The sequence below is a fragment of the Mustela lutreola genome, chromosome X (assembly GCF_030435805.1).
Source record: "Mustela lutreola isolate mMusLut2 chromosome X, mMusLut2.pri, whole genome shotgun sequence".
Lineage (NCBI taxonomy): Eukaryota > Metazoa > Chordata > Mammalia > Carnivora > Mustelidae > Mustela > Mustela lutreola.
Window position 1 is genome coordinate 44,640,608 of NC_081308.1, and position 15,853 is coordinate 44,656,460.

The window sequence follows — 15,853 nt, forward strand, 5'->3', positions numbered from 1 at the left end:
TTAGTTGTTCAGTAGGATATTTTTAGTTTCCACATATTTGTGAGTTTAGTTTTCTTCTTGTAGTTGATTTCTAGTTTCATACCACTGTGGTCAGAAAAGATGCTTGATATGATTAAAATGTTCTTAAGTTTATTAAGACTTGTTTCATGGCCCACATATAATCTATCCTAGGAATATCCCATATGCACTTGAGGAGAATACATATTCTATTGCTTTTGGATGGAATGTTCTGTAAATGTCTGTTGGGTACATTTAATCTATTGTGTAGTTTAAGTCCAATGTTTCCTTACAGATTTTATGAGTGGATGATCTATCCATTGTTGAGAAAGTTATTTTAAAGTCCCCAACTAGAGTTGCAGCAGCATCATGGCAACAGAATTTGTTCTTTTTTCTCCCCACTTCTTAAATAAATAGACATCTATAACTGAACAAAAGTGAACCTTACATCCAGGGACCCAAGAAGATTTGCTCCTACCTGTGCATCCAAAAATAAACAAACAGTGGGATACTTGGGTGGCTCAGTGGGTTCAGTGTCTGCCTTTGGCTCAGGTCATGATTCTAGGTTCCTGGGATGTAATCTCGAATCAGGCTCCTTGCTCAGTGGGGAGCCTGTTTCTTCTTCTGCCTGCCATTCCCCCTGTTTGTGCTTGTTCTCTCTCTCTCTCTCTCTCTCTCTCTCTCTCTGTGTCAAATAAATAATAAATAAAATCTTTTAAAAATAAAATAAACATCACTTCTCGGCCTTTTGGCTAAGATCAAGTGTAGTAAAAATAAAATAAGCAAACAAGATTTCTGTAAGGGCTGTGGACCCAAGGAAGTTGTGAACCCACCCTACCCCCAATTGCTGTGGTCAGAAAGAAAACCTAGAGACTGGCACACCTGGGTAGATATGCACACAGGAGAAAACTATTAAGAGTCCAGCCTGCCTGAAGGAGATTCCAGCATACCTTTGGAATGAAACAGAGATGAGTTTGGACACACAGTAGAGGGAGGTATCACCAGAGACACCTTCTTCACCAGGATAACACTGTAAGGATCTGAGTTATTTGGCAGCAGCGGTAGTGACCTTCCCAGAGAGGAGGTGGAAAGTGGAAACCTCTTCCATGAAGGAGTGGAGAGCAAAAGCAGTGGGTGACTGGCTATCTCAGTGCTGTTGTAGCTAGAGAAACCTATTTCTCTCCAGTAGCACCCTGATTTCTGAGGAAGGACCTCTATCTCTGGAGGGAGGGAGGGAGAAGAAAAGGAAGAAAGGAGGTAGGAATATCAAAAGGCATTAAAGGAATGCAGTTCCCAGGACTTCAGCAGGAATCTGCCCACAAGCCCTCGGGAATACCCCCAGTGAAACACTGCCCCAGCAGGGCATGGGTATCCCCAAAGCACTGAGTGCTAAATCCTCCCATCTAGCCACCATGTGGGCAGTTACTTATGTGTGTTCCCTAATGTAGCAGTGAGAGCAGGTAAAATAATCTGAGTGCTCTCAGAAAAATGGTCCAAAATCTGTGGACAAGGGAGGAAACACAAACTGGAGCTGTATGGGGTGCCAAGTTTTGCAAAACAAAAGAGAGGCTTTCTGCAGGCAGCTTGGCAAATTGCAATAACAAGAGAAAACACAAAGGTTAAAAATGCTGCTACAAGAGGGAAGAAGAGTAAAACAGGTCTATCCCTTATAAGTCTGGTATTCCCCAGAGAAACAATACCAATTAACAGTATACCATATGAAGATAATAAGATACTTAAAATGAGAAAGTAGCAACTCAGAAGTACAAGGAGCTCAAAAAATCAAGGAAATATGTCATTGTGAAAAGGTACCAATAATTCTCCAGCAACAGAACCCAAAACCACAGAATAATGCAATCAACTGATAAAGAATTCAAAATACTTGTACTGAAGAAACCCAACAAGCTATAATTCAGAAAGGCAGATCAATGAGGGGCACCTGGGTGGCTCAGTCCGGTCCTAATCCTGGGGTCCTGGGGTTGAATCTGCATCAGGCTCACCACTTAGTGGAGATTCTTAGTGGAGATTCTGCTTCTGACTCTTCCCCCACTCATGCTCTCTGGCTTGCTCACTCATTCTCTCTCTCAAATAAATAAATAAAATATTTTTACAAAATCTCTTATAAAACAGATTGAAACTATAAAAAGGAACCAAACAAATTCAGGAGTGGAAGAATTCAATGAATGCGATGAAGAATGCAACAGAAAGCATCTGTAGTAAAGAAGAGCAGATGGAAGATAGAATAAATGACTGGCAGAATAGGAATTCTGAAACAACACATTTACAGCAGAAAAAGGGGAAAAAATACAGAGCAAAGAAAGCCTACACGATCTATGGGATTCAATTAAAAGGGCAAACATTTAAATAATCAGGATTCTGGAAAGAATAGAGAGGGAGAGGGGTGGAAGAAATTTTAGTTAAGGAAACTGTAGCTAAAAACTTCCCAAGCTGGGGGAAAAGAAGCTAACAGATGACCCTGTTATCCCAGTGCCAAAAGGCCTTCTCCATGACACATTATAATGAAACCATCAAAAATCAAAGGTTAAAAAAGAATACTAAAGACTACTAGGGAGGAAAAAAGAGTACAACCTACAAAGGAACACCCATTGAGCTATCAGCAAATTTCACAGCAGAAACCATATAGGCCAAGAGAGAATAAAATGACATATTCAAAGTGGTGAAAGATAAAAACTGCCAGCTAAGATTATTCTATCCAGAAAAATTATCCTTCAGATATGAAGGTGAAATAAAGACTTTCATGGACAAATAAAAGCTGAGAAGTTATATCACCACTAGATTTGTCTTGGAAGAAATGCTGGAAGGAGTTCTTCATGCCGAAATAAAAAGACAATAATCACAGATATGAAAACATATAAAAGTATATGGCATACTGATAAAATGAAAAATATATGGCCAGATTTAGAAGACTCCAATTCTATAACAGGATGGTATATTAGTTACTTAACTACAGTATAAAATTAAAAGAAAAGAGTATTGAACATAACTATAACTACTTGGATTTGTTGACAAATACACCAAATAAAAAGAGGTAAATTTTGACATCAGAAAAGGGGGGAAGAGTAAAAAGGCAAAGCTGTTGGGGGAACCAGGTGGTGGGTATTAGAGAGGGCATGGATTGCATGGAGCACTGGGTGTGGTGCAAAAACAATGAATATTGTTACGCTGAAAAGAAATTTTTTAAAAAATGAGATGTTTTGTGAGATTAAGAGTCACTTATGGTTTGTCTCCCTCCCAATCCCATCTTGTTTCATTGATTCCCCTGGGGATAAAAATATATGTTTATAAAATAAAAAAAAATGAGATGTGGTCCATATACACTATGGAGTATTATGCCTCCATCAGAAAGGATGAATACCCAATTTTTGTAGCAACATGAACGGGACTGGAAGAGATCATGCTGAGTGAAATGAAATAAGTCAAGCTGAGAGAGTCAATTATCATAGGGTTTCACTTATTTGTGGAGCATAACAAATAGCATGGAGGACAAGGGGAGTTAGAGAGGAGAAGGGAGTTGAGGGAAATTGGAAGGGGAGGTGAACCATGAGAGACTATGGACTCTGAAAAACAATCTGAGGGTTTTGAAGGGGCGGGAGGTGGGAGGTTGGGGGAACCAGGTAGTGGGTATTGGAGAGGGCATGGATTGCATGGAGCACTGGGTATGGTGCAAAAAACAATGAATACTGTTACACTGAAGAAATTTTTTAAAAATTTTAAAAATGAATGTAGATAAATTGCTGTCAGAAAAAAGTGGATGTTTTTATCTATAAGATGTTCTAGATAAGCCTCATGAAACCACAAAGGAAAAATCCTAAGCAAATTTACAGAACATTTAAAAAAGGGAAACAGAGTAAATAACTGTGGAGAGCCACAAATTTATAAAGGTAGGCCAAAAGAAAGGGAAAAAATTAAAAAACTGGAAATATAAAACAACCAGAAAACAATCAATAGGAGGACAATAGTAAGTGTATTACTCATCCTTACAGATGAGTAATAACTTTAAGTGTAAAGGAATTGAATTCACTGATCAAAAGGCATGAAGTGGTTAGATGGATTAAAAAAGAAATAAGCCCAATTATATGTTGCCTACAGGAGGCTCATTTCAGCTTTAAAGACAAACAGACTCAAAGTGAAGAGATGAATAAAGATACTCCACATAAGTGAAAACCAAAAGAACATGGAGATAGCCAAACTTATATCCAACAAAATAGACTGTAAGCCAGAAATGGTAACAAGAGACAAAGAAGGTCATTATATAATGATTAAGTAGTCAAAACAACAAGAAAATATACATGCAGTGGAGCACCCAAATATATCAAAGCAAATACTGGGGCGCCTGGGTGGCTCAGTGGGTTAAAGCCTCTGCCTTCAGCTCAGGTCATAATCTCAGGGTCCTGGGATCGGGTCCCGCATCGGGCTCTCTGCTTGGCAGGGAGCCTGCTTGCTCCTCTCTCTCTGCCTGACTCTCTGCCTACTTGTGATTTCTGTCTGTCAAATAAATAAATAAAATCTTTTAAAAAAAAGCAAATACTAATAGATCTGAAAGGAGAAATATACAATGGTATAATAATAGGAGGAGAATTCAATACCTCACTTTCAGCAATGGATGGTTCATCCAGACAAAAAATCAAGAAAACACTGGACTGGGGCGCTTAGGTGGCACAGTGGGTTAAAGCCTCTGCCTTTGGCTCAGGTCATGATCCCAGGGTCCTGGGATCTAGCCCCACGTCTGCTCAGAGGGAAACCTTCCTCCCCACCGCCCAACCCCACTCCTGCCCGTCTGCCAGCCTCTCTGCCTACTTGTGGTCCCTGTCAAATAAATAAATAAAATCTTAAAAAAAATAACAAAGAAAAAAGAAAACACTGGACTTAAAACATGCTGTAAACCAAATGGATATAACGTGCATATATAGAATATTCCATCCAACAGCAACAGGATACACATTCTACTCAAGTGTACTAGAATATTCTCCAGGACAGATCATAGGACACAAAGCAAATCTTAGCAAATTTAAGAAAACTGAAGTCTGGGCGCCTGGGTGGCTCAGTGGTTAAGCTGCTGCCTTTGGCTCAGGTCATGATCTCAGGGTCCTGGGATCAAGTCCCACATCGGGCTCTCTGCTCAGCAGGGAGCCTGCTTCCTCCTCTCTCTCTCTCTGCCTGCCTCTCTGCCTATTTGTGATTTCTCTCTGTCAAATAAATAAATAAAATCTTAAAAAAAAGTAAATTAAAAAAAAAAAAAGAAACCTGAAGTCTTATCAACTATATTTTCTGATCACAGTGGTATGAAACTAGAAATCAACAAAAAGAAAGCCGAAAAAACTTCAAATATGGGGAATCTAAACAACACACTTCTTTTTCCTTAGAAGATTTTATTTATTTATTTATTTATTTATTCATTCATTCATTCATCTGAGAGAGAGAGAGAGGAAAAGAGAGAGTGTGCACCCACACAAGCAGGGAGAAGGGTAGAAGGAGATAGAATCCCTGGCAGACTCTGTACTGAGTGCAGAGCCCAAGGTGGGGCTCCATTTCATGATGTTGAGATCATGACCTGAACTGAAACCAAGAGTCTGACACTTAACTGACTGAGCCACCCAGACTCTCCTAAATAACACACTCTGAAAAATCAATGAATCAAAGAAGAAATCAAAAGGGAAATAAAATATATCTCAAAACAAATGAAAATTGAAACCCAACATATCAAAACCTATGGGATGCTGCAAAAGCAGTTCTGAGAGAGAAGTTTATAGAGATAAATGAATATATTGAGAAATCAAGAAGGATTTCAAATAAACAACCTAACTTTTCACATCAAGGAACTCGAAAAGGAAGATCAAATTAAGCCCAAAGTTAGCAGAAAAAAGGAAAGAATAAAGATCATAGTGAAAATAAATTAGAGACCAGAAAAGCAACAGAAAAGATTAACAAAAGTAAGCTGCTTTTTAAAAGAGAGAACTGACAGATCTTTAGCTAGCATAAGAAAATGAGAAAACTCAAATAAAGTTAGAAATAAAAGAGAAGACATTATACTGATAATGCAGAAATACATAGGATAATAAGAAACTACTGTCTACAGTTATATGCCACTAAATCAGATAACCTAGAAGAATGGATACATTTCTACAAACACACAACCTACCAAAACTGAATCAGTAAGAAACAGAAAATCAGAACAGGCCAATAGCGAGTAAAAAGACTGAATTAGTAATTAAAACCTCCCAACACAGAAAACCCCAGGATGAGATGACTTCGCCGGTGAATTCTACAAAATATTAAAAGAAAAATTAATGCCAATTCTTCTCAAACTCTTCTAAAAATTTGAGGAGGAGGGAGCACTCAAATTCATTCTATGAGGCTAGCATTACCCTAATGCCAAAGCCAGATAAGAGCACTACAAGAAAAATCCCTTGGGGTCAACATCCCTAATGAATACAGATGCAAAAATTCTCAACATAATAGTAGCGAACCAAATTCAAGAACATATTAAAAGGATTGTACACCATGACCAAGTAAGACTTATCCCTGGGGTGGAAGGATGGTTCAACATACATGAATCAATACATGTAATACACCAAATCAAAAGAATAAAAGATAAAAATCACATGATTATCTCAATAAATACAGAAAAAGCATCTGACAAAATACATACATCTCTTCATGATAAAAATTCTCAACAGACTGGATATAGAAAGAGCATACCTCAACATAATAAAGACCTTATATGACAAACCCACAGCTAGCATTATACTCAATGGTAAACAAGACAAGGATGCCCACTCTCATCACTCTTATTCAATATAGTACTGAAAGTCTTAGCTAAAGCAATTAGGAAGACAAAGAAATAAAAGGCATCTGAATCAGAAAGGGGAAGTAAATTTTTCATTATTTGCAAGTGATATGATTTTGTATGTAAAAAACAGAATCCCAAAGACATGATCAAAAAATGTTGGAATTAATCAATAAATTCAGTAAGTTACAGGATGTAAAATCAACACACATAAATCCATTACGTTTCTATACACTAAAAATGAAACATCTGAAAAAGAAGTAAACTATCCTATTAACAATAGCATCAAAAACAATAAAATACTTAGGAATAAATTTAACCAAGGAATTGTAAGATCTATATAATGAAAACTACTAGATTTTGTTGAGAGAAATCAAAGATACAAACAAATGGAAAGACATCCCATGTTCATGAGTCAGAAGAATGAGTTTTGTTAAAATGTCCATACCACCCAAAGCCATTTATAGATTCAATGCAATTCCTATTAAAATTCCAATGATATTCTTCACAGAAATAGAAAAAAATAATTCTATTTATTTATTTATTTATTTGAAAGAGACAGAGAGCATGAGCAGGAGGGGATGGGCAGAGGGAGAGATAAGCAGACTCCTCACTGAGCAAGGAGCCCAATGTGAGACTCAATCCCAGGAACCCAGGATCATGACCTGAGCTGAAGACAGCTGCTTAACAGACTGAGCCACCTAGGCACCCTAGAAAAAGCAATTATATAATGTGTATGCAACCACAAAAGGCCCTGAATGTCAAAGCAGCCCTGAGAAAGAAGAGCAAACCTGGAGACATCAGACTTCTGATTTCATACCATACTCCAAAGCTATAGTAATGAAAACAGTAAGGTACTGCCATAAAAATAAACACAGAGACCAAAGCAACAATACAATTAACCCCCCACATATTATGTCAAATAATATTCAACAAAAGGGAGCCAAGGACACCTAATGAAGAAAGAGTAGTGTCTTCCACAAATGGTGTTGGGAGGGATGCCTGTGTGGCTCAGTCAGTTAAGTGTCTGCCTTCGGCTCAGGTCATGATCCCAGGGTCTGGGATCCAGTCCCGCATCAGGCTCCTTGCTTGGCGAGGAGCTTGCTTTTCCCTCTGCCCACTACTTCCTCTGCTTCTGCTTACATTCTCTCTCTCTGTCTCCCTCTCTCTCTGACAAATAAGTAAATAAAATCTTAAGTGAAATAAGTCAAGCAAAGAAAGTCAATTATCATATGGTTTCACATATTTGTGGAACATAAGGAATAGCATGGGGGACTTAGGAGAAGAAAGGGAAAAATGAAGCGGTGGTGGGGAATCAGAGGTGGAGAGGATGCATGATAAACTATGGACTCTGAGAAACAAACTGAGGATTTTAGAGGGGATGGGGGTGGAGAGATGGGTTAGCCTGATGATGGGTATTAAGGAGGGCACAGATTGCATGGCATACTGGGTATTACATCCAATGATGAATTATGGAATGTTACATCAAAAACTAATGATGGGAGTGCCTGGGTGGCTCATTTGGTTAAAGCCTCTGCCCTCAGCTCAGGTCATGGTTTCGGGGTCCTGGGATATAGCCCTGCATCAGGCTCTCTGCTCAGCAGGGAGCCTGCTTCCTCCTCTCTCACTGCCTGCCTCTCTGCCTACTTGTGATCTCTCTTTCTGTCAAATAAATATATAGAATCTTTACAAAAAAAACTAATGTTGTACTATATGGTGACTAATATAAGATAATAAGAAAATAGAAAAAAAAACACCTGGATCAATAAAAAAGGAAATTTTTTATGCAGAAAAATGAAACCAGACCTCTATCTTATACTACTTACAAAACTTAATTTGAAATGGATCAAAAACTTAAACATATCTTACACTATAAAATTCCTCGAAGAAAATATAGGGAAGAAGTTTCTCAACATTGTCTTGGTAATCATTTCTTGAATATGGCACCAAAAGCACAAACAACAAAAGCAAAGATCAATAAATGGGACTACAACAAACTAAAAATATTCTGTAAAGAACAACAACAACTACAAAAAAATAAAACAAACAAAATGAAAAAGCAAGCTAAAGAATGGGAGAAAAGTTTTGCAAATCATATACTGGATGAGGGGTTAATATTCAAAATATAAAGAACTCACACAACTCAATAACAATGAATACAAAAATCCAATTCACAAATGGGCAGAGGAATCAAATAGATATTTTTCTGAAAAAGACATCCAAATAGACAACAGGTACATGAAAAGATGCTCAGCATCAATAATCATCAGGAAAATGCAAATCAAGGGACTCCAAATAGCCCTCAAAAATCATGAAAAAGAACAAAATTGGAGAATTCACACATCCTGGTTTCCAAACATATTACAAAGCTACATTAATCAAAAGAGTGTGGTACTGGCATGAAGACAAACATATAGACCAATGGAACAGAATAAAAAGCCCAGAAATAAACCCTTGCATATATGGCTAAATGAGTTTGGACAAGGGTGCTAATAACTACTAATGGAGAAGGAGAGTCTTCTCAACAAATGGTTTTGAGATAACTGGAAATCCACATGTGAAAGAGTGAAGGTGGGCTCTTATACCATATACAAATATTAAGTCAAAATGAATCAAAGACCTAAACATAAGGGCAAGAACTATAAAACTCCTAGAGAGAAAATAGGGGAAAACCTTCATAACATTAAATCCAGCAATCATTTCTTGGATATGACACCTACAGCATAGGCAGCAAAAATAGATAAATTGAACATTAAAATTAAAAACTGTGTATCAGAGGACAGAATCCACAGAGTGAAAAAATCAGCTTACAGAATGGGAGAAAATATTTGCAAATCCTGTATCTGATAAGAGGTTAATATCATGAATATATAAAGAACTGCTACAATTCAGTAGCAACAATTCAGTAACAACAACAATATTAATCTTACTTTAAAAATGGGCAAAGGACTTGAATACACATTTCTAAAAAATTATATACATATTGGCAACAAACATATGAATAGATGCTCAATATTGCTAGTCATTAGGGAAATGCAAATCAAAATTACAATATCACTGCACACCCAAGGATGGCTGCTCTTTAAAAAAATGAATGCAAAATAAGAAGTGTTGTCAAGGATGTGAAGAAATCATAAATTCTGTGCACTGTTAGTGGGAATGTAAAATGGTTCAGTCACTGGAAAACAGTAAATTTGCTCATTAAAAAATTAAAATTAAAGTTACTGTATGATCTTACAAGTCCATTTCTGGGTATATATCCAAAAATATTTAAATAAAGGTCTTGAAGAGATATTTGCACACATAGCATAGCAGCACTATTCACATTAGCCAACAGGTGGAAGCAATCCAAGAGTCTATTAATGGATAAGTATGAAAAGAAAATGTGGTATGTACATACAGTGGAACATTATTCAGCCTTAAAAAGGACAGAAATCTTGACTCATGGTACATGGATGAACACTGAAGACATTATCCTAAGTGACATGAACCAGTCACAAAAAGACAAATACTATACGATTCCACTTATATGTCTAGGGCAGTAAAACTCATGAAAAAAGTATAACATTTGTCAAGAGCTGGGGTAGGGGAAAATGGGATATTGTTTCCATTTTGCAAGATGAAAAAGTCCTATGGCTTTGTTGTAAACAGTATGAATATATTTAATACTACTGACTTTAAATTTTAAGATAATAAAATTAAAAATTTTTAAATTTAAAATTTTTTAAGACAATGAAATTAAATTTTTTAATTTAATGTTTTACATAATAAATTTTATATGTATTTTACCACAGTAAAAAAAAAGCAACTATTGAGTACCTGTTGTATGTCAGCCATTAAGCTCTGTTCTTTAATAACAGGTTTTGAAAACAACTTTCTGGTGCACCTCGGTGGCTTAGTTGGTTAAGCTCCTGCCTTTGGCTCAGGTCAGGATCCCAGGGTCCTGGGATTGGGTCCCACGTTGGACTCCTTGTTTGGCGGTGAGCCTGCTTCTCACTCTGCTGCTGCCCACACCCCCGCTTGTGCTGTCTCTCTCTCTTTCTCTGACAAATAAATAAATATAATCTTTAAAAAATACATAATAGAAACAGCTTTCCTATATGGAAACTCCTATGTTTCTTCCCATTTTATGGACATTAAAATTGAGGTTCTAAGCAACTTTGTGATTTTCATGATCTCCTAACATGTTGAGTTTAGCTTCAGAGTCAGACATCCTGGGTTTCAGTTCCAAGTTTAGCACTGACTTGCTGTGTGGATCCAGACAAATTAGTGAGCCTGGGATCCTGTTTTCTCATCTGTCAATTGGGCACAGTAATAACACATGCCTTCTAGATTTTTGTAAGGATCAAAATAGATGGTACATGTTAAAAGCTCGAAACAGTATCTGGCACAGTAAAGAAGGATTTCAGTATTATTATGTACCCAGATATTTCTGATCCCAATAGCTAGACTCAACATTCCACATGATGACAGAATCTCTGTATTCCTTAGGGCTAGATTATCATATCCCCAGATAAAGATCAAATCTGTATGAACACTGGACTTCTGTATATCTAGTCTGCAATTATATATTATTCCACATTTTTCCTTATGAACAGTGAAATGAGCATAAATGATAATTCTTTCCGTTTGTTGACAGATTTTGTATACCTGGACCACACTAATCCCTAATGCTCAAATGATGTACGACAGAAGTAGTAGCTAACATTTACAGAAAGCTTTCTGTTAAACAAGCTGATAGTTTTGGTCAGTAACAACAAGCCCAGATAGAGTCAGTTTATTTCTTATATAGACAGGAAAAGTAATTTAAACATGGTGTCACCTCCCTTTTTCCACAGGACATCAAAGCAAAATTTGCCAGACCATAGGCATCATCAATGGTGTGGAACTCTGTGGCTTAGGAGTCATTTCCATATTGCAGTTAGGCATTGGAATATGCTATAGCTTTTGCCTGTACCCTAAGGTCAGGGAGAAGGGAGGAATCAAGTTGAAAAGTATTGGAACCAGAGAGGTGATAAGGGTGTTGGTGAGAAATGGTCTTGTACCAGCATCTCAGACACCAGTCTGTCTTTGCATGTTCATGGAGGACAACAGGGCATTCTACCTAGCTCCCGATCAAACTTCTGAAATTAAACCTGGACCATATGCAAGTTTTTCAGTGTGCTGGCACAGAGAAGTTTCCCTACATATATTCTACGTGCCAGAAATACTCTGATGCTCATGACAGCCTCCACCAAACTGTCTTGAGTTTTACTAGCATATAAGATGCACCTCCATTCCAACTTGACTATAAGATCTTCAAATATATACAGCAAGATTTAACATACTCTTACACTGCTAATACCTAGCTCAGTGCAAACAAATACTAATGAAATAATTGTTGGCTTATTCAAAGGAATTCATTTTGTATTTACAAGGCCTATTTGAAGAGTTGAATTGCTTATAATGACAATTGGTTACACAATCTCTGTAACAGTTTTTTTTTTTTTTTACTTAAATGAAGTAATAGGAAAATAACTGTGTGACTTGATAATAATAATGGCATTCCTTGTTCCTGAGAGAGGACAGAGAGAGACAGAGGAAGACAGGGATAGAGAAAGAGATTTATTTTTTCCATCATAAGGAAATTAACCTAGTGAAAGATTTGACTGTGGATTCAGAATAGCATATAGATTCGATTCTAGGTTCTATTATTTTTTGTTAAATAACCTTGGGTAATTTGATTAAACTTCCCTATAGCTATGATTCTTCGCCTCTGAAATGTGAATAGGACCAGTACTTACTGGTCTTGGATGCCTTGTTTTGAGTATTAAATTATACATACGTGTAGGGATGCCTGGGTGGCTCAGTTGATTAAGTGTCAGCCTTCAGTTTAGGTCATGATCCCGGGGTCCTGGGATCGAGTCCTGTATCAGGCTCCTTGCTCAGAGGTGAGCCTGCTTCTCCTTCTGCCTGTTCACTTTCTCTCTATCTGACAATTAAATAAAAAAATAAATAAAATAATAAATTAAATTAAAAAAATTATGGTGGCTCAGTGGTTAAAGCCTCTGCCTTCAGCTCAGGTCATGATCCCAGGGTCCTGAGATCAAGCCTCACATCGGGCTCTCTGCTCAGCAAGGAGCCTGCTTCCTCCTCCTCTCTCTCTCTGCCTGCCTCTCTGCCTACTTGTGATTTGTCTGTCAAATAAATAAAAATCTTTAAATAAATAAATAAATAAATTATATGTATATGTATACATACATACACACTTTTTTTTTACATTTACACACACATACATTTATATATATGTGCATATGTATATGTATAAAAATATACACATGATTGGCACATAATGAGTGCTCATTAAATAAGATATTTCTGGGCCACATGTTATTGTGTAACAAAACTGTTTTGAAATCACCCAAAATTGTAGCAGCATCTTCAAAATTCCTAAGATGTGTCTTCAAAATTTCTGTTTCCATATTTCATCCTTTTTACGGAAGTCAACCCGACCTTAAGGGAAAGAGATTATTTTTAAAAACTCTATGTTACATTTGCTATGGGCTACATTTGTCACACCCAAACTCATATGTTGAAGGCTTGGTAACTCAGAATGCAACTGTATTCAGGTAAGAGCCTTTAAAGAAGTGATTAATTTAAAATACAGCCCTCAAGGTGGGTCCTAATCCAATTTGATTGGTGTCCATATAAAAGAGAATTTGGACACACAAGAAGACACCAGGGATGTACACACACCCAGAGGAAAGACGTGTGAGAACAATGAGCAGGCACCCAGGTGCAATCCAAGAAGAGAGGCCTCAGAAAAAGCTAAACTTGCCAACATAGTCTTGGACTTCCCACTTCCAGAATGGTGGGGGGAAAAAACTTCTGTTGTCTAAGCCATCCAGGCTGTGGTATTTTGTTATGGCAACCCAAGCAGACAAATATAATACAAAGTGTTTTTCTCTTTTTCTAAACTAAAGTCAAGAAGTATGCCTAGATTCAGAATATCAGAATACACGGTGGCAGAGGGTGGGGAGGGAGAAGTCAAGACAGCAGAGAAGTAGCAGGCTGAGACGACATCAGGTAGCAGGAGATCAGCTAGATAGCTTATCAAACCATTGCAAACACCTACAAGTCCAACAGGAGGTCAAAGAGAAGAAGAGCAACAATTCTAGAAACAGAAAATCGACCACTTTCTGAAAGTTAGGACCTGCGGAGAAGTGAATCCAAAGCAATGGGAAGATAGACCATGAGGGGAGGGGCTGGCTCCTGGCAAGCAACAGAACAACGGACCACAAAATCAGGACTTTTAAAAGTCTGCTCTACTGAGGTGCATCGCTCCAGAGGCTAAAGCGGGGTAAAGCCCACACAGGGTCAGCGTGGTCTCAGGTCCTGTGGGTGTGGAGGCAGAGAAAAATTAAGGCCATCCCACCTCAGGTTTAGCCTTAGCATAAGTACAGCCATCTTACCTCCGGCAGCCATCTCAGACCCCTGTGCCCAAGGGCTGAACTTTCCCCTGCTTTTCTTTAGTTCTAAGGACCCCCACCCTGTTTTAGTTCCAGAGACACCCCCCCCCCTGCTTTAGTAACAGGAAGCCCCACCCTGCCTTGGTTCCAGAAACCCCCACCCTGATTTAGTAACAGGAATCCCCACCCTACTTTAGTAACAGGAACCCATAAATACCCCTGCATTAACTAAGCTTGGGGTCTGAGTCCCTACCCTACTCCACTGAGTTGGGTATACTTGGGCCCAAGCTTAAGCTTGTCGTATAAACCCTCGTGTGATTGCATCAGTGTTGGCTCCTTGGTGGTCTCTTGGATGCGAAAACTCGGGTATAACATTTGGAGGTTCCACCGAGATCTGGGAGACTCCCAGGACCCCAGCCTGGAAGGTCTTGCACCGGCTGGTGAGTGCACTTGTTTTTATCTATTTGCACGCATACTTTGGGAGCTCCAGTCTGCATTTTAACCCATAGGAATTCCAACTTGTATCTAGGTCAACATTGGCTCAAGCGGACACGTGGTAGGCCACTGACCGGGGGTCTTGGGAGACGTTCCTTGCCCCCGCAGGGGGTTCAGGTCCCCTTCCATTTCAGGGGGTTAGAGTCCCCCTAAGCGGTCACCAGGGGGTTTGAGTCCCCCGCCGTTTCAGGGGGTTAGAGTCCCCCTAGGTGGTCACCAGGGGGTTCGAGTTCCCCACTGTTTCAGGAGGTTAGAGTCCCCCTAGGCAGTCACCAGGGGGTTCATGGTCCCCTAAGGCAGCCAGGGGGTTCAAGTCCCCCTAGGCGGTCAGGTGTCTTGTTTTTGTTGTCAGTTTTGCTATTTGTTAAATGTATGGGAGTTTTGTCTATTGTGCTGGTTGTTAAGTTTATGGGAATTTTTGGAAGAGGCATCCCTTACCCCCACCTGGAGGACAAGATCCTCATCTGTGAGGAGAGCCAGCTGCTGTTGCGGTCGGATTCTCCCTTAATTCCTTTCAGTTTTGTCTTCACGGCCACGTTGGATTGTTTGTGTGTGTGTTCTTGTTAATTGTTGTAAGTGTATGTGTCTTGTTGTGGACTAAAGGCATGATGGGACAGGCACAGACTACCCCTCTGTCCCTGATGATTAACCACTTCTTGGACATCAGGGAGAGCACTCATAATCTGAGCACAGACATACAAAAGGGAAAGTTTCAGACTTTCTGCATGTCTGAGTGGCTAGCTTTTAATGTAAAATGGCTCCAGGAGGGAACCTTTCAACTGCCTATTATTCTACAGGTTAAGACTGTCATCTTCAGAGAAAAACCACACGGCTACCCTGACCAAATACCTTATATACTGGTCTGGCAAGACATGATATAGAATCCTCCCTCCTGGATTAAACCTTTTCTCCCTCCCGAAGCAGAATCTACACCCAAGATCCTGGCCCTGCGGAAACCAACTCCTAAGTCTAACAAGAAAGTGGAGTCTGAACCAGAGACCGCTTTACCCGGTCTTCCAGGACACTCCCACGGAGGACCTGATTTTTCTGCCACCCTACCAGGTCCCCCCCACCCTGTCTGCCCCTCCAGCAGAGGCATCAGGGG

The 15,853-nt window shown here is 38.9% G+C and overlaps 1 pseudogene; it reads left to right on the plus strand.

The window, feature by feature from the left end:
* Positions 1-729: 729 nt before the first annotated feature.
* LOC131822431 (U2 spliceosomal RNA) lies at positions 730-835 on the plus strand (annotated as a pseudogene).
* Positions 836-15,853: the final 15,018 nt, after the last annotated feature.